Source organism: Protopterus annectens, chromosome 12.part0 (genome assembly GCF_019279795.1).
Source record: "Protopterus annectens isolate FY-2018-M chromosome 12.part0, PAN1.0, whole genome shotgun sequence".
Classification (NCBI taxonomy): domain Eukaryota; kingdom Metazoa; phylum Chordata; order Ceratodontiformes; family Protopteridae; genus Protopterus; species Protopterus annectens.
Window position 1 is genome coordinate 678,419,433 of NC_056746.1, and position 23,950 is coordinate 678,443,382.

Sequence of the window (23,950 nt, forward strand, 5' to 3'; positions counted from 1 at the left end):
AATTAATGCTAGTTTAACAGGGTTTGTGTGGTCATGGCTTTTCTGCATGATTTTAAGTCTGACAGTGTTATGTGGTTGACGTAACTTTCAACTGTAGGGCTATCCACGGAAAGGCCAGATGCTGGACTCTTATGTTTGGTGTGTTCCTCAGACAATTTTTGTCTTTGTAAAATCAGTAGCATACAGTGGGAATTGTAGTCAGTACATGGCATCATCCAGTTGTTTCTGACTTCATATCCCTCAGAAAAGATGTGTTACAACAAACTCTGTTACACCAGCAATTGTCTCAATTTATAACAGCAATATTTCACACATGTCCTGTTTTTGGGCCTCTGTCCCCCAAGTATTTCAGGCTTTGTCCAGATGTCATGCAGTAAAAGAGTGATAGGTAGGGTATATCATATCATTATTTACTTCCTTCATTCCTGATACCATCCCAGTGATGTATCAGACTGCCAGACATGTTATGTGTAAGAGGCCTTATATATGAGGACAAAGCCTGGACATTCTGTGAGATTCTGAACAGTTGAGAGGTCTGTGTATTTATAGCAATTGTTGACAGACTGTCAGGATTGTGTAGCAGTGTAGTGTGTCAATGTTATTTGGGCTGTCTAGGGAGGGGGATAGATATATGTGTTATGTCTCCTTTTCTATCTGCTTGTGCATGCTGCTCCAGTTTCTGGTGGTCTATGAGCTGTACATGTTTGTAGGGGCAGACTAAGACATGTCCTATACCATGGTCAGGCATCATACTACCCTGTGAATTGGGCCAGTATATGTAAGGATAGTATGTGAGTGGCAAACATGTTGAGATGTTTTTGTTCACACAGTTCTTATACTGTACTGTTCATTTGGCTTACCAGTATGTCACTGTGACTGTGGTGGAATTGGTTATGGGTATGCACTTTCACACTGGTGCCTCTTTTTCAGTGCGGTTACATCCCTGTAGTGCCTGATATATTTGCAAATACATATGTAATTTCCCATAGCGGATTTGGGTTAGTGTTGTGTCAGTCTGATTGTAATTTGGATGGCACTTGGTGACATGCTTAGTAGCTGAGTGTAGTTTCCCTAATGTGATGTTATGTCCAGATATTTGTATAATGTACTGTTGCCTGGCCCCCATAAGTGTTGTGTATTTCTGACACACCAGTGGGATGATATGAGGATTTCAGTCACTAACTAGTGAGAAGTAATTGAGTGTTGGACTTGTGCTATTTCAATCAATATATGTTAGGACAGACAAGAGGGTATTACTGCAGCAACTGTGTCAGCTTATCTACTCCAGTATTTCAGATATGTCCCTATTTTCATGGCTTTCTCCCCCCACTTTGTCAGGCTTCGTCCAGATTCATTGCACTAAGGGGTTTTGAGCCTACCTCTTGACTGCTGTATTGTTGCAGAATGTCCAGGTTTATTGCTCATATTTCTGGTCTGTTCCACAGATTCATTATCTTTATTTCCCTGGTAAATCACTGTGATGATATGAGGATTTCTGACAGTAAATGATGATATACATTTCAGTTTCAGAACTCACATCCTTCAGAAGATGCATGCTGAAACAAACCCTGTCACTCTGGCAACATTCTTCATTTATAAGAGCAATATTTATAATGTGTCCCTAGTCCTGGCCCATTGTCCCCCCATTTGGACAGCCTTTGGCCAGATTTCTTGCACAAAGAAGTTGAGAGGTATAGTTCTGAGGTATGACTCCACTACATGTTATGAACTTATATATATATATATATATATATATATATATATATATATATATATATATATATATATATATATATAGGTCCCCTTCAAAACATCTAAAACCCATAACATCTAATTTCATATCACTGAGACCAGAATCTCTAAAACCCAAAACATCTAAAACTCATAACATTGAATTCCATAACATCTAACAGTACAAATCACATGAAAATAACATCACCTCCACATATAATGACACCAAACTACCAAACACACCTTTTTTCTGCAGGCAGGCTTGATACAGTGGGGTTAGGAAATTAACTTTTTCCCACTGTAGTGCAATCTTGGAGCTGGTATATTTAATTTACAGGGGGTGTGTGGGGGGGGGGTGCCCCTGCAGAAACATAGTTGTTGTGATTTGTAGTGTTAGATGTTATGAAATTTGATGTTATGGGTTTTAGATGTTTTGGTTTTAGATGTTCTGGTCTCAGTGTTATGAAATTAGATGGCATGGCTTTTAGATGTTTCAAAGTAGACCCATATATATATATGTATATATATATATATATATATATATATATATATATATATTTATATATATGTATATCTCTATATTATGCATATATATATATATATATATATATATATATATATATATATATATATATATATATATGTATATATATAAATATATATGGGTCTACTATGGTTTATTGAAAACTCACTTGACTGAAAATGAAATTACTAGGACCACTTCACTGAAAGCTCATTTCACTGAAAACTCACTTGACTGAAACTCATTTTGTTGAAAGTTATAAATGGCCTTTTGCCCACTGTAGTGCAACCCTGGAGTTAGTATATAAAGTAAGGGGGTGTGTGGGGGGTGAAGCCCCACACATATCTTGGTTATACATTCTCTTTTGGAAACAGTTATTTATTGCACTTGTAGGTATCACTGTATAGTTTAAAATGTTTATAATATGTGGGGAGCTACCCCCCCACACCCCCCAATATGGGGGGCTGTGCCCCCACACACCCTCTTACTTTATATACTAACTCCAGAGTTGCCCTACAGTGGGGAAAAGGCCATTTATAACTTTCAACGAAATGAGTTTCAAAGAAATGAGTTTTCAGTGAAGTGAACTTTCAGTGAAGTGGTCTTAGTAATTTCATTTTCAGTCAAGTGAGTTTTCAATCAACTGTAGTAGACCCATATATATATATATATATATATATATATATATGTGTGTGTGTGTGTGTATATATATATATATATATATATATATATATATATATATATATATATTATATATATGCATCTCCAGACATATCATATATACGTGTGTGTATATGTATATATACAAAACCTGACTGACTCTACAGACTTTTTTCCCTACTGTTGAATGACTCTACTGAATGATATGCTTGCAAAAGCATCAGTAGTCCTTACAGGTGAAATGGTGTAGTAGTACATTGCTCTGACTATGGTATACAGGGCCCTGCTTTCAAGAGTTGGCAGTACTATTATTTTGTTGCTAGGCCAAACTGTAGCTGATGAAAAGAGTGTGATTAAAACAGATTTAAGAAATTGTAAGCAGGTGTGCATAGGTTTGCACAATGCTAAGTGATGCCAAAACACAGTTAAATGTACAGATGCTTAATCTGTGTTGGGTCCACTTAGCATCTTGCAAACTCGCTTACTCCCGCTTACTACCGCTTACTCATGCTTGCACCCACGCTAATTTCGTTAAAAGAAAAAAAAAGGGGTGATAGGAAAGTGGTGAAAAAGGAGCACACAGAGGGAAAAACTATATGAAAGATAGCTAGGGATGTTCAGGATGGGTGTAGGGAAGATCCATACCTGTCCATTTCTTATACAGCAACAACTCTGCATTTTTCAGAATTTGGAGGTGAATTTGGACACTCAACCCCCAGAGAGAGGGCTGAGGACTACAGTAATGTGTTGTCAAGCCAATTGGACCAGATTACGTGTCCAGTGGACACGTGTGCAAAATGGACAGTTATGTATGGGGTGAAATTTTTTTGGGGAACAGATACCCTTTTTTTTAAGGTGAGAGTGGGATGCTGGGGAAGGATAGTAGGTAAAATTGAGGAGTTAAGGTGGGTAAGAAGACTGACAAGAGAAAAGATAGCAGACAGGGGTGGTATATGACACGTGGGTGGTAAACACCTTGGATGGGGAGGGTGGTTGGGAATCGGACACCCATGAGCCCTCAAATGGATACAGTGGGACTAAAGTCCTCACCCATGGGCAATCACGACTGCCCTTTCACTGCCTCAAAGGTGGCTGTACTGGGAGCTGGACAGGAGGGGCAGGATGACCCTCAACATGTGCCAGGTGGCCCTCAATCTGGCACAGCTGACCATGAATCTTATTCTGGATGGCACTGCGTACCTAACCCCAGACCTGACTATGGGTGACAGGTTCTTGTCCATGCCTGCTCCTGGGGGGGATGAGCCCTGTCCCCTGAGGGGGTTCCACCCAAATGTGGTGCAGGGCTAGTGGACGAGGAGGTCCAGGGTCCTAGATGTGCTGGGGCCTGGTGCCATAGCCAGATGAGGTAGGACAGGTGGATCCATCAGGATTTGCCCTTCCAGACATGCTGTGGTGTTGAGGTTTTACAAAATATGTTGGTTAGTCGTGAACAACACATTTCAAGATTACTTTTAACAGCATGCATGGGTGTTCCATTTGAGCCCATAAAACAGTTTTGAAACAGTTGCATAGCAAACAGAACATATGCAGAAATGGAATAACAGTAAGCATTACAACATAATGCAAGTTACATTGACAGCAACAATCCACCAATGATAGTATCTGAATGAGATTTATTAATATTCACACAATTCAATATTTGTAGAACAATAGGACACATGTCCCAACAGTAGGTTTAAAGAAAACATACCCATTGATTATGTGTATTTATTATTGATGCAGATAAGGGGTGGGAGAGAGAGAGAGAGAGAGAAGTCAATTAACAACTGTATAGCCTTCAATATTTCACAAATGTACTGATCATTAATCTACTCATTACTCTACAGGTCTGACCTCACTTTACATCTTCCTATGGCCTGGGGTTGGACAGAGGAAGTGCTGTACACAATGTATTAGTAAAGCATTCTTACAGCTATTTCAAACATTTCCTTATCTGGCAGACCTGTGGAGGAAATTTCTGTTAACACTACCTGACTGTTTCTATACATACTCACATATTCTTGGGTGAAAATATGTATACAGTTTACTACCACTCCCATGATAAGAACCATGTCTGTTTGTGCAAAAAGGTACACCAAGATTTTATTTTATCACTATGAGCTACTGCTTTCTATTGCTTGACTGTTTTCTTCCCAATACTCTCTGGTTTGGACGATCTAAGCTTGTAATTCTGACATTCATGCATAGCAGATAGTTCTTCTACTGTGTATTAATACTTTGGATATTACAATCTGGAAAGCACTGGTTAACACATGGCAGTACTGCAGGGGATACAGTAAAATACTTTACACATTGCTGTTCAGAGTTCAGATCTTGGTGCATGGAACCTTTCTTGCAGTTTTATATACTGTTTTACAGCTCCACAATCTTTCTCAGATGAGCCTCATTTAATTCATGCAGAGCCATAGTTGCTGTGTAGAATTTGTACATTTATATTCCTACCACAACGTACAGCATTAAACACAACAGTCTGGTGTTTGTAATTTTATTAAAGGGTACTCACACTTTTATTAATGGATATCCTGTACATCATTATTAGTATAGCTAACATTGTTTATTCATTACACACAGTACACACTTTATCTACTGGCAGTAGACAATCTAAACCTTTGTATTATTTGGCCTGTATACTGCAAGGTAGATTTGTACTCACCAGACTCCCGGCACAGCCTTAACAACCTGTTGGCATGGGCGTCCACATTCATAGCCCTCTCATCTGCAGCTGTACGGGAGCTAAACAAACATTTATGCATACCTGTCAATCACATACTCAGGCTAGATTTTGGTAAACACTAATTGATACTGATACTTATACACTGCTGGGACATTCTGTGCCCATGCATCTTGGGTTCACTGGTCCAAGAGCTACCTCTTCCTATGCTTGAGGTCAGCAAAATGTTGCTAGACCTGCTCACCAGTTCAAGGGATGCCAGTAGCACAGGTGAGATCACGTGTGAGATGGTCCCAGGACACCATTTTTTACAGTGAGCCCTGATACTGGCCCTGCAGCAGTCTCTCCTCATAGTTTTTCACTAGGAGTCCAACCATGACCCTGGAATCCTGGATGCCCCAGAGTTGTGCCCGAAAGCACACGCCCTCACCTATACCAGCCATAGTGCCTGCAAAGATCAGCTACACTTGGTTATGGCTGTATTCCAACACGCCCCATTTAAATAGTGCAATATTCCTGCCCTTTGCTGTTATTGGACCATTTTGAAAAGGTTAAGCTCCGCTAAACAATGTGCATATCCACTGAGCCAGTTTTGATACTGTTTAAAGGAAAAATTGTTGAGCAGTGTTTGTGCGCAAATCCACTTAGCTGAGCTACATGCTGCTTAGCAATCATGTATTAGCAATGGTTACACTTGCTAAGCATAGCTGAGCATTGCTAACCATAGTACAGTTTTCATTTTTTTAATATAGCAGAGGACTGCTTTCATTTAAGTGTATATCATATACTTTACATGACATCCCTCTATGTGCTTTCCTTGCATTGGCAAGGGGTGTGAATATACTGTATGGGGCACTTGTATGTACCTGGGTAGTTTCACATGTTATATGCACTCACACTTACATTGTACACCAGCTACACTACCCTGGTTAACTAAAAACAGTTGCTACATAATTTAAATTTACAAAAATAATTGTAATACTACTTTCCCATAGAAAAATAAGTTGCCTGTCTTGGTATTCAAGCCACAAACACCTGCATGTAAAGTTGGGACTCTAACCATTACACTATTTCAGCTTAAAAACTTCATCTGCATATTTGTATTTAGCTCCCATGGGATGTTTAAACTATGGTAAACGGAGGGCCATAACATGCACACCTGCTTAGCTACGCTTAAGCATTCCTTAGCATAGAAAAATATGATATTATTATTATATTATGTTTTATAAGTGAGTCTTGTGGTGTTCTGACAAGTCATTGAGGACTGCAATCAGGAAACAATGGCATTCATTTGATTTTCAGGTTTCTATCTTTCAGAGACTCCTGATAATACATATCCTGTTTTCTATCAACTTTCTAAGTGTGAGAGGGCAATTTTTCCAGAGGTATCCCTATTGTATTGCTTTTTTCTCCCATTATTTGTGCCTTTGTCCACATGGACTGCTGTCAGGGAATATTGGTATACATTTGCTTTCAGACCTCTATCCTTCGGTAATTCATGCTAATGCATGACCTGTTTTCTATCAACTTTCTAAGTTTTTGGGGCAATATGTATGTTGTGTCCCATTTGAGGGATTTATCCCCCATTATTTGGGCATTTGCACACATTTCCTGCTTTAGCAGGTTGCAGCACTTTTACAATGCAAGTTGTGTGTGACAGAAGCTGTCACACATCCCCTGCATGTCTTATCTGCTGCCATGTTTATTTAATTGTGTGCAGACACTGAAATGATCATTTATTTCATTTCAATGTCCGCAGACACTGAAATACTGGCATAATATTAAAGTAATTCTCTAATATTATGCCAGATCCTATTAGAAAGTGCTGTATTGCACTTTCTGAGTGCAGGGGACATGTTCAATGTCCATGCACTACTTGAACAAACCACCTGCACTCGTTCATGGTTCATGTCTGTATAAGTTGAACAGCAGCATGCCTTCATGAATATGCAAGGCCCGCTGCTGTGTTATACAGACACAAACCACTCTGTGCAAGAATAGTGCTATTCTTGCATGGAATTTAGGGAATCCCAGGGCTAGTGTAAAATACAAAGCAACCTGGACATGACTGCTTTATATGTGTCTAATTATGTATGATTGCATGTCAGATAACTAGTTCTGTAAAATTACATGTCATTGAATATTGTCATTTCGTACATGGACTATTTCTCAAAGAGGGAGAATGTAGATCAAAGTGTGTGTATGTACCTTTAAGAAGCATTTCCAGATGTAGCACGTGCATATAAATAGTGAGCACATGCAGGCAGCGGTGCCAGTTTGAGAGAACATCCAGAGTGTTAACATGTATGAGTATTGTAGTCAGTCTGTTTATAAGTTTATTTAAGTCTAATTTACAAAGCCTCATGTCTGTTGTATTTGTGTGTAATAAAGCTGCTTGAACAGAACCCACAAATGTTTGTCTGTTTTATCCTGACCAGAGGAGCGACAGCTCTCAACTGAACTATAGACTCAGAAGATGTGAAGTAACAATATTAATGTTCCTGTCACCTTGCTACCTGGTTGCATTGCAGTTGTGAGTTGATGCTTCTTTAATTAATCAACTGATTAGTCTGCATGTTTATAAAACAATGAATGCTTCTTGAGTAGTGAGATTGCAAATCCCACCAGCATATAAATAGCCCTAAATGACATGGTCACAGTTACTTTTTTTAACTAAAACATTCTAGACTTCATGATCTAGCTACATGGTGGTGACATGTGACACTCTGAAAGGTTAGATGAGTTGAATGAGAGCTGCAGAGATAGGCTAAGATCCAGGAAGTATAATGCTTTAGGGAGAACTGATAATCTAAATAAGGCTCATTAATAGACTGTTAGTTATTAGTGGATTTCTAGTCATAAATATATATATATATATATATATATATATATATATATGCAGTCTTATGCTAATAAGCAAGGTTTAAAAATAATGAGATGCAAATGACAATTGTTGCAAACTGTAGTATGCTAATGAGGCCTTTTTGCTATTCATAGTCCAACATCCCTGTGGTATGTACATCCATTCTTTAATGCAGTGCTTCGCCTTTGATATTGGAGTTGCAATCCACAAACTTGTTTGTCCAAGTTTGTACATGCACTTCTCTGACCCACAAATTACTTATTTCCACCAACCCCTTAATTAGTTTGTATTAAGTATGCACAAGCACTAAAATGCAAAATAAATTAATTTGCCCAGCGATCACTTCAGCAGTCTGACCATGTATGACCAAGTACTTCCCTGCCACACAAGTGAATTATCTTCTAAAGTTATCCCTTCAATAACATTTCCTAGTACACACAAGCAGCAAAAAAAAAGCATTCATGCAAGTGACCCCTTCAGAAACATGCCCTGGTATGCAAAACACTAAAATGAACATTTAACCCAAGTGACCCCTTCTGCAACAAGCCTGGTATGCACAAGCACTAAAATGAACATTTCACCAAGGCAATCCCTTCAGTAACATGCCCTGCTATGCACAAGCACTAGAATGAGCATTTCACCCAAGTGATCCCTTCAGTAACATGCTAGAGTATGTACAAGCACTGAAATACAAATTTCTCCTAAGCGGCCCCATCAGTAAAATGTCCAGGGATGCACAAGCACTGAAATACAAATTTATCCTAAACGACTCTGTCAGTAAAATGTCCAGGTATGCACAAGCACTGAAATGCACATTTCACAAAAGTGACCCATCAGTAAATTGTCCAGCTATGCATAAGCACTGAAATAGGAACCTCACTTAAGTGACCCCATCAGTAAAATGTCCAGGTATGCACAGGCTGCACTGAAGTATACATTTCATCCATGTGACCACTTCAATAAAATGTCTAGATATGCACAAGCATCAAAATAATGCATTTAGCTAAGTGACCCTACAGTAAAAATGTATGGGTATGCTGTAGCACCACATTATCTTCTATCACATCTCTGTACTTGACTGGAAAATGGCTGCTTTCAAGCATGATGTCAGGTTGATTTACATACTTTGCATGCAAATGAGTTCATTACAGATTCATGTCTATGAATCAAAGTCATGTTCATATGCATAAATCCCCCTAACAGCTTAGCAGCTGTTCCCCTATCAGTTATGTGTAAATTATGTTACACATTTCCGATAGGGGGTCATGTTCAGAAAAATGTCCTCTGCATTTCCACAGTCATCGTGACAGGCCGAGACTTGCATAACCACATATCACCATTCTTCACAGATCATCGCTATATGAAGCCCCAAACTATGAATACTACAGAGTATCCATACCCCTTCTTTTTCCTGCATGCAAAGATGCGCTGCAGCTGGGAATCTGCAAAGATAAAGTGCAAAGTTCAGAAATGGATTTATCTGTATTAGGTTTAAGAAAAAAAGACCACTGAAAATCTACAAGATGATCTGAATTCATGCCTTTCATATACATGTGAAGCATTGTACCCATACACTCCTACACACAGCCACCCCCCCCCTCCCCATACACACACACACACACAATCTCATGCTAGGTATTGGTTTTATTGTCTCTACCAAAACATGTGTAAATAATATAAGGTTATCTGCTGCTCAGATTTATATCAGTTCCTTGCATTGTGTTTTTCTTTCTCTCTGCATTTTGTGTGAAATTTAAAAAAAAACTTCAACAAAGAGTTCAGCTAACAGTTACAGGCAGCTACTGCTGATATTTCCTGAAAATCTGTGTTTGATTATAGTCAGGAAACTGTGCCACGCAGCACTGCAAACTTTCAATGGCTTTTGAAGTGTTTGTTTTAACTGCGGGGACTCTTCAGGTTGTATCAAAGAAACACAGGGCAACAGAATTTGATAACAGTTTGGCAGCAAGGTAAATTAGTCAAATCATATAGATTTCTTATTTCTAAAGGTATTGATTAAAGCTCATAGATGCTCATAACCAACAGTGCTCCTTTTATCACACCTCAGTATTATCTTAAATATGCCTGCTGCATTATTTAATTCACTGCCTTTTCCCAATATTACACCAGGAAGTCTATTCTTTTTAATATATCTTCTGTTTTCTCATATTGCTTTATTTAACATTTTATTTATGACAATTCACATTTCCTCATTGCTGCTGCTATCCATCTGTGACTATTTTTCTGTGAATTAGGTAGCTTAGCCCCCAGATGAGAGTTGTACTATATACACTATCTTCCATAATATTTTCCATTTCAGTTTCAAATCTCTTTTGTACTATTTTCACAAAAGAAAGTTCAGATGTTTTGCCAGCTTGTCTCTTATTGCAAACTGTACTGATCTGTGGCTGAGTATGGTTGCTTCTGCATGCAGTTGCTGAGATATCTTCAGTTTGATATCTAACATATCTGGCTGTCATATTCTGTTGAAAACTTCACACAGACCTTTTAGTCCCTGCCCCTCCCACAGGCTATTGATCATCTTTTCATGTATCGTACATGAGTCCTTTGTATATAGCTGGCCATCCAACATATGTCTCTGAGTAAGACCTTCTATTATTTTTGGAGTCAGTTCAGCAGATGTCTTTCTCAAAACCAGTGGGCTAACTCTTGGAAGGTTACTTATAATATTTGCCTCTGTCCTATGCTCACAAAATAACTCCTTATGTTGTTATATAAAGTGTCATTAGTTTGCTTTTAGACCGTAGCATCTTGCCACTATGCAATCCTTTGTCATATACAGCTCTTCCTGAATTTAGAAAACATCCTGATTTACTTCAGTACTTTCTTTGTAGACTTCTTGAGTTATTTGGAAATCTAAAAACACAAGTAAAACTGAAACCAAAAAGCAAAAAAAAACACACGATTCGGAGCTCAGTAGGAAGACTGCAAAATTCTTCATTCACATTTCTGGTACCTCGGCTTAATGACTTCAAGGAATATTAAAACATGCTAGCAGCAATTTTTTTTATATACAAAAGGTGAATGATTTTAACACATAATTAAACAATTACCTACACAATTAACCCATAAACACCCAAGTAGCAAACTACCCTTAAAGAGGCATATAAATACGAAGAAACATTATCAAACATGTGTCAAATGGTATAAACCACACACCCCAATAAACCCATCAATACTTTTAATATTTTATAACATTTTTATTATAAAAAAATTTTTATATACAAAATGTTGTCTATCAACAATATAAATAACTGATAAATTACTTACAAATTCATCTCCAAATTCATCCCCCTAGGATATAAGGTTCTAAGATTCACAATGAACCTTGTTTCCAATTGCAAAGGTTTCTGAGAAAAAAAAGCATTCCCGGTATGTTCATCATATGCTGGCCTAGCCAATACCCCAAAGAAAAAACTATCTAGGGCGCCCTCATGTACAGAACAAAAATGCTGGGCTACTGGACTGTCCAACCTTTAATTCTGGATGTCCCCCAAATGTTCTAAAATTCTTAGTTTCACCCTCCTCCTAGTCTGTCCCACATGCCTCCTAGTCTGTCCAACAACTGATCCTAGTAACTATCACCCCATAAGCCTGATTAGCCTGGTCTGCAAGGTTATGGAGCGCATCATCATGGAACTCATTAACAAAGACATTGGGAACCTCCAAACACTTGAACCAACCCAGTTTGGCTTTGTTAAGGGCAGATCATGCCTACTAAACCCGGTTAACTTCTTCGAGACAGTCACCAAGGCCATAGGCGAGGGAAAGGTGGTTCACACAGCCTACCTTGATCTTGCCAAGGCTTTTGATGCCATTCCTCACGCGGGTATTATAGAAAAACTCACCAGCCTGAACATAAACCCCTACGTCACAAGTTGGGTTGCCAACTGGCTTACAGACAGAACTCACACAGTAAGAATAGTGGGCTCCAGGTCCAACTCTAAACCAGTCACAAGTGGTGTCCCGCAAGGCTCGGTTCTGGAACACCTACTGTTTGGCATATATTTCTCAGAAGTACAGGCAAACATAGGAGGACTATGGCTAACCATGTTCGCAGATGACTGCAAACTGGGAGCCATAACTGACTCTCCGGCTGACAAGGACATCCTTCAAAAAGGCTTTACTGAGACAGACACCTGGTGTCAATGTCATGGCCTCAAGCTAAATGCCAGAAAATGCATAGTCATCCCATTTGGGAAAAACAAAACACCCACGAATTACCATATAGGTGGCAGCCCCCTTAATACAGAAGAGGTAATAAGAGATCTGGGGACCCAGGTAGATAGTAATTTCTCCTTTGACAATCATATTGCCAAAGTAGTTAGGAAATTCTTCTATGTGGCCCATCTAATTACTAAGGGGTTCACATCTAGAAATAAAGAGGTTATAGTGCCCCTCTACTTGTCACTCATCAGACCCATCACAGAGTACAATGCTGCATTTGGGATGTACCCCACAAGACACTTCCAACAGCTGGAAAGACCACAAAAGCACCTCACCAAGAGGATTACTGGCCTCAAACATATGCCCTATGCAGCCCAACTGAAAAAAACTCCAGCTGTACTCAGTGGCATATCACTTACTCAGAAGTGATCTCTGCCTGACTTACAAATCCATGTCCAACTCAGAATTGATGGACATGCTCCACCTAAAGAAATCCAAGTCACTGCGCGCCACATGCTCTAGTAAGCTAAACCTCACCACAACAATAAATAGAACATGCTGGAGGGATAAATTCCTGTCACAGAGACTCCCCATGCTTTGGAACAAAATTCCTAACTACATTAGGCAGAGCCCCTCACTAACACTTTTCAAGAGAAGCCTTGATGAGTGGATGGGTAACAGAAAATACACCCCTGGAATCACTTCATTAGCTCTGCTTGACAGAGGCTCAGTTAATTAATCAATGGGGCAGCGAAAGCCGACACATTCTGGCTAGGCTTAAAAATCCCCTCGGGCAGATAGCCTAGTACCTACCTATGAACCTATGAACCACATAACAAGGGAACATCCACAACATAAAATGTACACTACCCCATGAGAATTGCAATCAAAATGATACCTAGCCATAAAATTCTTCCCATTAATAGTAGACCCATGCAGATTTCTCATTCTGCTACACACCCTACATCTACCACATGGGAAAGACCCTAACTCATCAGCCTCATTCCTAATGTCTCTGTGATTTAATAATTCCTTGAGGTTCAAAAACCTACCAAAAGAAAAAATAATCCTGCTAGGAAAAAGGCTGCTTAAAATCTCATCCTCACAAACCACAGGCCAATGCACCTTTGATAGGTTTTTCTTTGGGGTATTGGCTAGGCTATCATATGATGAACATATTGGGAATGTTTTTTTTCTCAGAAACTTTTGCAATTGGAAGCAAGGTTCATTGTGAATCTTAGAACCTTATATCCAAGGGGGGTGAATTTGGAGATGAATTTGTAAGTAATTTATCAGTTATTTATATTGTTGATAGATTAGGTAAGTAATTGTTTAATTGTGTGTTAAATGATTCACCTTTTGTATATAAAAAGACTGCTGCTAGCATGGTTTAATATTCCTTGAAGGCACTGAGCCAAGGTACCAGAAGTGTGAATACATTTTGCAGTCTTTCTACTGAGCTCCAAATTGTGTGTTTTTTTGGTAATTTGCAAATCTCTCTGTCGTGCTCCAGTACGGCAACTCCATTAGTAGTTCTTCATATAACATTATATGACATGTATGTATACATCCAGACATCATACACACATATACCATAAAACACATATAGCATGTTTTTTGAACCTCTGCTCTATGCTTAGTCCTACAAAAAAGTGTATTTGCTGTATTAATTTGGCCTGTCTCTTTTTAAAATGAACAAGTCGTTTCTAGTGTCAGACTGAAAATAGTCCATCTAGATTAATGATCTAACCCATTACACAAGTTAAAAACATTAATTAGTTGAAGTAAAGGTCACTTGGATATTTGGACATGGAATTATATGTCCGATAGGATAAGTCAGAAATGACTGTATACAAAAGCCATTGTGGAAATGACATTATTATTTGCTAAAAGTGCTGATCAAAAGTGCCTCATTGCTTCACTTTCCTACAATGTATTTGTGCAAACTTGGAAGACTTTGACAGATTTGCTAATGATGTGTACAAGAGGTTGCTTACATGTGATAACAGTCATAAAGGTTTATCTACTTCCTTCAACAATCTTATGATGTTTAGCGGTAGTGTCTGTCACAGACAGCTACTGCTGATATTTGTTGAAAATGGTTTCAGTATTACTTCTCATGAGGATGATGGATACATTATAGCTTGCTATGTCCTGTTTGGAAGGCAAGAGGCAGTGTCAGTGGCCAGGCAGGTGGCCCATCTCCTTTGGTGCAGAAGGCTGTGGGTTCAATTCCCACAACAGGTAGATCAATAGTTGACACTGCAGTGCAGGTGTGTGCTGTCCTTCAGATGAAATGTTAAACCAAGGCCCCATCTGCTTGAGGTGGTGGTAGCCCAAGTGGATGTAAAAGATCCCATGTAACCTACCAAAAAGAGTAGGGGTCCTTTATTTATATACAAAAATAACTAATTTACAAAATATTTACATATTCACAAATATTTCAAATGTACAAATGTAGAAATATGCAAACCTGTTTACACAATCATAATAAATGTTCTTCCATATTAGACCCCCACTCCTTTTTCCATAACCAGCACCTGATTTTACTTAATAATGTTGCTAAAATCCATTTACCACGAAACATAATTTCATTTATTCTTTCATTCTATATAACTCATATAACATAGAATAACTTTTTATCTATTCTTTCAACATATTCTTTATTTCTATTCTTATAATATCCATATTTAACCATATCCATGTTTATTTTATTTTATCCACTTCATTTATATCTTCAAAAAATTTTCTTTGCATAGTTTTCCCCATAACTTTTTTATTCTTTTACATTTCAAAAACACATGCGCCATAGTTTCTGCTTCTTGACAATGTAAACATATTCTATTATTTTTCTTCTTATATGGCATATTTCCCTTTACTGGCAATTTATCTATTACCAGTCTACACAAAAAATCTTAACATTCTACTTTCTGTTTACACCATTTGCTTCTTATTTTTATATTTGTATTTTTCTTTCATCTGTTAGATTTTCCCATGGTTTTGTGTACTAATATTTTATCATTTCATTCCTTTTTAATAACCTTTATTGAATAACTTGTAACATAGTCACATTTACGTTTATATAAAAGTAATCAAATAGTATTAACAACTTAAAATTAACAAACATTATGCGTCACATAAGTTGCTATATATCATCGACATTTCATACAGTAACTGGACAGGTGAAATCCTTGGTTACAACCACGGTGTACCACAGGGCTCTGTCCTAGGCCCTTACTTGTTTAGATTATAACTTTCAGGCCTAACTTTTTCATCTGAAGTGTTCTACAGTCTATATGCAGATGACATGAAATTGGGTAAACTGATTGCATGTGTTACAGATAAGGCATGTCTGCAAAATAACTTGACTAAATTGACCATTTGGGCACAGGAGAATAATATGCCAACAAATACATCAAAAACTAAGCATATGAAATTTGGGAGACATAAATTTAAAGATGAATATTTAATACAGCACATGGTGATTAAAACTGTAAACTCATTTAATGACCCGGGTATATGGGTAGATTCAGCTATGAGTTTTTCTAATCATATCAACCAATTGGCTAATGATAGTTATAGAACTATAGGTTGTATAAAAAGATTTATAAAATCTATGAAATCAAAAATGATGAAGTCATTGTTTGTTAGTTTCATTAGACCAAAACGTGAGTATAGAATAACAATATGGAATCCCTAAAAGAAAACAAGCATGAGTAAACTGGAAAAAGTAGAGCGGAATTACACCAAGAGTATCCATGGATGTGAAAATTTAAGTTATTATGAAAGACTAAAATATCTGAACTTGTACAGTTTCTCTTATAGATATCTAAGAGGATTTCTTATTCAGGTATATAGGGCATTTAGAGATAATTACCTCTGGGAATGTTTGGGGTTATGAAAAAGTACTAGAGAATTATCAGACAACCTATGCAGAAGATTCTATAGAAATGAGAAGTGTATTAATTGGTTCTCTGATAGAATAGCTGATACATAGAACAGACTACCAAATTACATTAAAGCAAGTACTAGTTTAGATATTTTTAAGAACAGCCTGGACACTTATTATGGGAACACGTGTTTTGGTATACTGGCAAGCTTGAAGGGCATTAATGCCTGTGCTTGACATATTTGTATGTAATGTATGTATATAAACCTAAGCAACATTACATACATTATTTAATTCCTGTCCCTTTTTAACAAGAAATATCTTTATTAAATCATCACTTATGACATAAGCAACCATACATTTATATAAATGAAAACAAATCACACTGATAAAATTTTCCTATATCATCGATTTTGATTTTCCACAAAAATACTTTTTCCTGGTAAAATTTTATTTCTTCATTTATACACTCTTTTTCTCTTTTATTCTTTTTTACCATACCCCAAATTTATTATATTTATACTATTTTACTATGTTATCTATCATCTTTTACATTTAACCCCTTTAACACACTGCATACATTTAATAAAGAAGGATATACCACTGGGCTAATTAACCTTAAACCTACTTCTTGTTTATTTATATACTACACTCCTCTTTTATGGGTTTAATCTAGAAGCCCATATAAATGAAGACAAACATATCTTCAATAATTTCTTTTCAAATAATGCTGGCAAAATAAATATAATTGCTAAGTATGCTATCTTTTCCAATCAGCACTGAATTTATAAATAAACTTTTTTCTGAATAATAATTTATATGTTCTCCAGAAAAGACAAGTTGGTTTTATTTCTTCTATGTTTTTCAACACTGAATTCTACTTATGTCTTTATTCCCAAATGTTATAGCTAAGACATACATTTCATTTGTTGTAAAATATAAACCCTCCAGTATTTACTACATCACCAAAAACTTTATTTTTTTCTTTATCTAAAGTCATCCTTATCATTCCTAGAAACAAAGTATTACTTCTTTAATCCAGATTTTGTTTTTTTGCTGTTATGAAAATGTCATCAGCATATGTTAACAGAACTGGAATTCTTAACCCTTCAGGTTGCAAAATTCAGAGTTAGCTCAACTAATGAAACTTAAAAAACTGGTCAGTTAGTTATATATGAAGAGGGTTTCTTAAGCCACAGACTCCTTATATTGTGTGGTATCAAAGAAAATAAATTCTTGATGTCAGTGCTAACAATCATAGTTTTAGCCATGAAAATAGAAATGCACAAGTGATCCAAAAGGTGTCAGGAATTTTTCAATAAATAATGAAAAGAATTACAAAAAGATTTCACTTTTGTGTTGTAAACAAAGAAAAGTAGTTCTGTCTTTGAATCTCCTGCTAGAGTTATAAGGTAGAGATGGGGATTTTATGAACATTCATGAATCTTGAGATGGTTAAAATAGCAGGAATAAAAGGTTGATCTACCTTCAAGAACATAAAATGCATAGGTGCAATATTGTTTTGTGATGGCAAATCATCTAGCCAGAAACCCAGTTGTTATGTATATATATATATATATATATATATATATATATATATATATATATATATATATTCATTTATTTATTTATCTGTATATTTTTGTATAAACATCAGCTTTATTTTACACAGATCAATTCTATAACCTAGAAATAATAGCTACAAAGCCTAAAATTACCAATCAAACCATAATCACTCTACTTTATCCATGGATCTTTAATATTCAGTAGCCAGAATTCAACCAGGTCTGAGTAGAAATTTTTTTTATGAGGGTCAGCTACACATTTCGGCTACCCTAGACTAAAGGTCATGTGAAACAGTGCCAAACCAAATTTGATGGATATAAATGGTGTCAGCTGAAGAGCATCTCTGACAGCTTGTTTCCTGACCCCTTCTTCTTTTGTATAAATCCACTGGAGAAAGATGGAATAGCTGTATTAGTTTATATTGAGTAAAGGCTACTACTGGTACTATTCTCAATCTTTTCATGCTAATAACAATGATATACTGTGGGCACAGTGAGGGTATCTCAGCCACCTACCTCATGAATGCTTCCTTAGTTACTCAATGCCGTGCCAGCATGTGGGGGAGTATGCATGATTCCCTTGTCCCCTAGAGGGGAGAATCCACACCATGCATGATTTCTTTGATGTAGGCCATTTCCCTGAGGTTCTACTGACTATACACACTACCCAAATTGAAATAAAGGTCCATATCTCTGGAACTGGAAAGGAGGTATATGAATCACAAAGGGTATCATCCCATCAACTACCAACACATATGACCTGTACCAACAGTTTGTGAGGAGTAACTTCTCTAGGAGCATCTTGTTTGTGATGCTAGTTATGCTGTGGAACACTGGCTTATGACACCCATAAGAAATCCACACAATCAAACAGACCTCAGAGCATGGGTACAATTGTGCCCAATTATAAACAAGAAACATTATTAAGTGTTTGTTTGGGTTACTGAAGCCACATTTCCACTGTTTGGATTCATTCAGTGGATTTCAGCAGTATGAACCTGGCACATTTGTAAAATCAGTACCTGTGCAATGTTACCCAATAGTTATAGCAGGGTGGACACTTGCAGTGTAAGTGAAGTGTATGATTTATTGAAGGTTGCAGTGATGTAAGTGTGGGTCTTCTGGGACACAACCTCAGCATCTGTTGCAGCACTGTTGGTCAGTCTACTGGACATGTGCAGGGGTATACATGGAAGAGAATGCAGTATCCCATGCACATCTTCATCTATAAGATTTGTCTCTAACAGAAGAAGCACAGTATGTGCCATGACTGTAGCTAGATGCTGGTGTGCTGTGTGAGCACGTGTGATGTCTGCTATGAGAAGTGCCACAATGATGACAGCAACAGCAATAGTGGCATTCTGTTGTGGATGTTAACAACTCCAAAACAGCTGTAGCTTCTCCTGTAAGTCGTCTTGCACATTTTGCATAACCATCATACTTAGTCATGCCTGTGGTGTTATTAGCCTGTGCTTTCACAATGGCATCCACAATGGCCCTGGACATATGCTGTTTTACAGCCACTGACACATCAGCCTCAGGGTTGAGTGATAACTATGTCTCCAGTGAGCACTATTTCCCTCCCCTGTGTAATGATCTCTTTTCCCTTGGGTGCCTAAGGCAGATTCTGACATTTGTTTACTTGTGGCCAGTACACTTCCTGGATTGATAGTGTCTCCATTAGCCTACCATCCCTGTGACATTTGAGTAGCCTGGGTATCTGCAGGAATAGAGACTGAGTACATGGTGTGTGCTGAGGATGCAGTGGTCACATTTCCTGTGTCCAGCATACACTCTTTACTCCCTGACTGTGCCAGCTCATCCTCACCATCATTAACAGCAGCTCCAGATAATCTCACATCAGGCAGAGGCAGTTCCGTGGTGCTAGTGTTGGATAAAGAATCACCATTATACTGTGTAAGTTTGAAGTATAAAGTATAAATGCAACTGAGATTTACAAATATTAACAAGACAACAACAAATATTTTAATTGCATACTTTATGCAGGTGAACCCCTGACGTCCTTGTATACCATAAATCATACAGATGTAATAATGTGGACAGTAATTAAGGGGTGAAGACACCTTACAAATATCTGTACACAGAAGTAGCTCTGCATATCAGGGGCATGTCCAGCTGATTGTCTCTGTCTCTGTGGCCAGTCCACCTCTGTCCCAACATCCAACACCATACTAAAGGAGTGTGCAGAGGTGCTACTACCTTGAGAGAGTTCAGAAATGTCTCTGTCTCCATGAGAGGTGGTACTCTCATTGTTCTCTCAAACTATTGACCTACCTTCCTGAGACAGGAGCTAAGCTTTTCTAAAGGACAGCATATATGTTACTGTCCCCACAGTACACCATATCACAATTGAGGTTGTGGCTACATTGACGTCTGCCACAACATCCTCTCAGGTGCATTCCAGTAGGCCTGGTCAGTTGAATGCAGGCCAAGAACATTGTCCGTGGAGATAGGTCTTGGGTAGCACCTCATTTTCTGCAATGGAAAACTTCAGTTTACACAGTACTTATAGCATAAAATTGATGGGTCACACACTTCTTTTCAGATTTTTTATTTGAAAATTTGAAAAAAAAATGTTTTTTTTTTTGAAAATATTTTTCTTTGAAAACGTCTTTCAGATTGTTTTGGCAGAAGTTCTGGAGTCAGCAGTATGCTTCTGCTTTCTCTGTTTTTTAGGCATTGCTATGCAGTTATTTCACCAGTTTTATTCCTGTGGGTCCCTGCAAAACCCTTCCACACCACTCTCCTCACTGGGTCCAAATGGAGAGATGATAATTTAGCAAGCAAAAAAGTAGTATTGCTGGAATGTAATTCATCTTCAAGTCTTGGTGAGTATCTTCATGAGGTGGACCCTGTTTTTCACAAAATCCCACCAAGATAACACTGATATATAGACTGTATTTTATATAGCATATATCATGGACAGAAGTAGATTAAAAAATAAAAAATATAGCTGGGTGCACAAGACCTAGGATAAGAAAGTGCCCAATCTTGGTAGGCATGCTAGCGCCAGGACTGGAAAAACTGAGAGTGTAGATTACTTAAGACATGGAAACATTCCTACAATGGGGCTAGTCCAGGCCACTATGGTGTAGAAAGAAGTAGTATTCCACAAAAGTCACAAAAATTAATAGGCCAAAAAAGACCCATAAAGATGATAGAGTATACTATTGAGGATAAGAAAGAAAGTATGTATTGTTACTATTATGCAAGAAACCCAGAATTTCCAGACAGACGATATACAAAAATATTAAGAGAGAAATTAGAGGAAAGAAAAACACTTTCATAAGAAAAAACTGTCAGAAGCTTCAAATAAAAAAATTGTGTTCATTAGTACAACAGATTTAAGAAAAACATTGTACAGACCAAGAAACCTTGAGCCATTGAGAAAAAGAAGCAAATGAGGAAGTGCGAAAATATAAAGAACAAAATCTGGAGACTTTGGCAAGATATATAAAAGAAATACAGACATGGGAAAGAAAGAGAGGTCTGATATGGTGCAATATTTATACAAAGGAGAAAGCCAAATTAATCAATAGAAAAAGGCAGCCCCAAAGGTATTCAAAGATGAATACAGACAAAGGCATCCATATATAGAAAATGTCACAATATGAAAATAAAATCACAAAGAGGGAATGTAGAACAGAAGATTAGTAAAGTAGAAGACTGAAAATAGAAGTTGAAGTGAAGGATTTAGTGTAGAAAGTCTAACACAGGTTATATCACAGCAAGATGGAAAAATAAGTCCCTGAAATAAGGACAAACAGGAGGAGCAGCTGACATCTGAAAAAGAAATATGGACATGAGAAAGAAAATGGATTTAACATTGTGCAATATTTATGCAAAGGAGAAAGAGAAAGTGATCGATTCAAAAAGGGCAGTACCAAAGATATTTGAAGAAAAATGAAGGCAAAGGCATACAGACATGGGAAAATTTTACAATACAAAAAATAAGACAAAAAAAACAGAAAAGAGGATTAGTAATGAAGAAGTTAAAGAAATAGCAACTGCAAAGAGAAGGATTTAGTGTAGAAAATCGAATTCTGATTACATCACAGCAGGACAGAGCAATTGATCACCCAATTAAGGAGAAACCAGTCGAGGGGGAAACATCTGATCAGTTGCCATATGAAGATACTTTGGAGCCTTCCACAGAAAACCAGTATAAATGTTCAGCTGGAGTTGCACAGCAAGAGAAGGAACAGTTAACTGCAGCAACTCTGATAAAGTCAATCTTGTGGAGTGATAGGCCAGTGAGCTCCCATATGAAAGAGACACAGGATGAAATTGAAGAGAATGTGGCACAGGAAGATGCTCTAGAACTTTCTGTAGGATGCCCACGGGAAATGGAGAACAAAGAATGTGCCCTCACTTTAGAAGAAAATGATCTAAGAGAAGAGTTGCTATATTTAATAGAGATGGACAGACATATTAAGAACAATGAAAGAAATAGACTGCAGAAAGTCAGTAAAACTCAGAAAGTTAGAAAAGTTAGAAGTTTGATAAAACAAGTGAACACAGTGATTAGGAGTGTCCATAGAGATTCATATGATATGACAGAAGTAAATAAGATCCATTACTGTGCAGCCAAATTAATAACAGATAAAGGGCCAGATTCAGGAAGGCTTACACGGAGTTCAAGAGTAGTGTAAGCCTCCGTGTAAGCCTCCTGATTCAGGAACAGCCCAAATCTCCGTGTAAGAGACAGCTAACACGTCTCTTACACGGACTGGGCGTGGAAATGCTCAATACCTCATTTGCAGCTCCAAGATATGCAAATGAGGTATTTGAGCGATCCGCAACCAAAACCAGTCCGTGTAACGGACGTGTTAACTGCTGAAATGTACTCAGCTGACAACTGAGTACATTTCTGCAAAATTAAAAACTGAGCTATGTCAGCTCCAAATAAAGGGTGCATATGTTTCATTAAGCATGCCAATGGCCAAATATGTGGCCATTGGCATGAAAAATGTTGCAAAAATAAGTTATATAACTTTTTTTTTTCACGGGATTTCTGGGTTTAACTGCAGCACACCAAGCATAAACGGGTGCGCTACCTAAAACTAAAACCGAAGCTTATAAGCCCACAATTGTGGGATTTATGTAGTACATTGAATGTCAATGGAGGGACTTGCAGACCAAAACAATATGGCCTCCGTGTAGTGGTTGTCAAGGGGAAGCTCTGTGTAAGACATGTAACTAGTCATTACTAGGCAATCCTATGTAAATGAGGGTTACAATACTGAATCACACTGCCACATAGGTAATGAGCACTTTCTGAGTAGTGTAAGACTTAGAGAAGGGGGAGGAACAGAGTAAGAGGTAGGTGACATCACGGGGGGGAAGGATAGAAAGAAATGTACCAGATTGGAGGGCAATGTAAGGTAACAGATGACAGACAGACATCAGGGAGGGAGGTGTGTCTCAACAGAACACTAGGAAAGTCAAGAAATTGAGGGTATACGCTATCCCTACACTCAAACTTTCTTGATATACGTGCATCGTCGTGTGTGCGCTGCAAAGGCAGGTTTAACATGTGGGGCGTGTTGCAAACTGTTTACAACGGTTTGCGCGGGCGTGTACGTGTTGAAGGCAGTGTGCGCACGTTTTAACATAAATCACACCGCGTAAGGATGTGTGCGTGTAACACCGTGTAGGGATGTGGGCGCGTGTTTAAGTAAGTGTGAGCGTGTTTAAGCTGGTGTGCACATTGCTCGCGCTCAGGAAACAGAGAGGAAACAGGAAACAACTAAAATACATGGAAACTGACAGAAGCTACTACTAGAGTTAATTGGTGGAAACAATTAGAAGCAGGCTA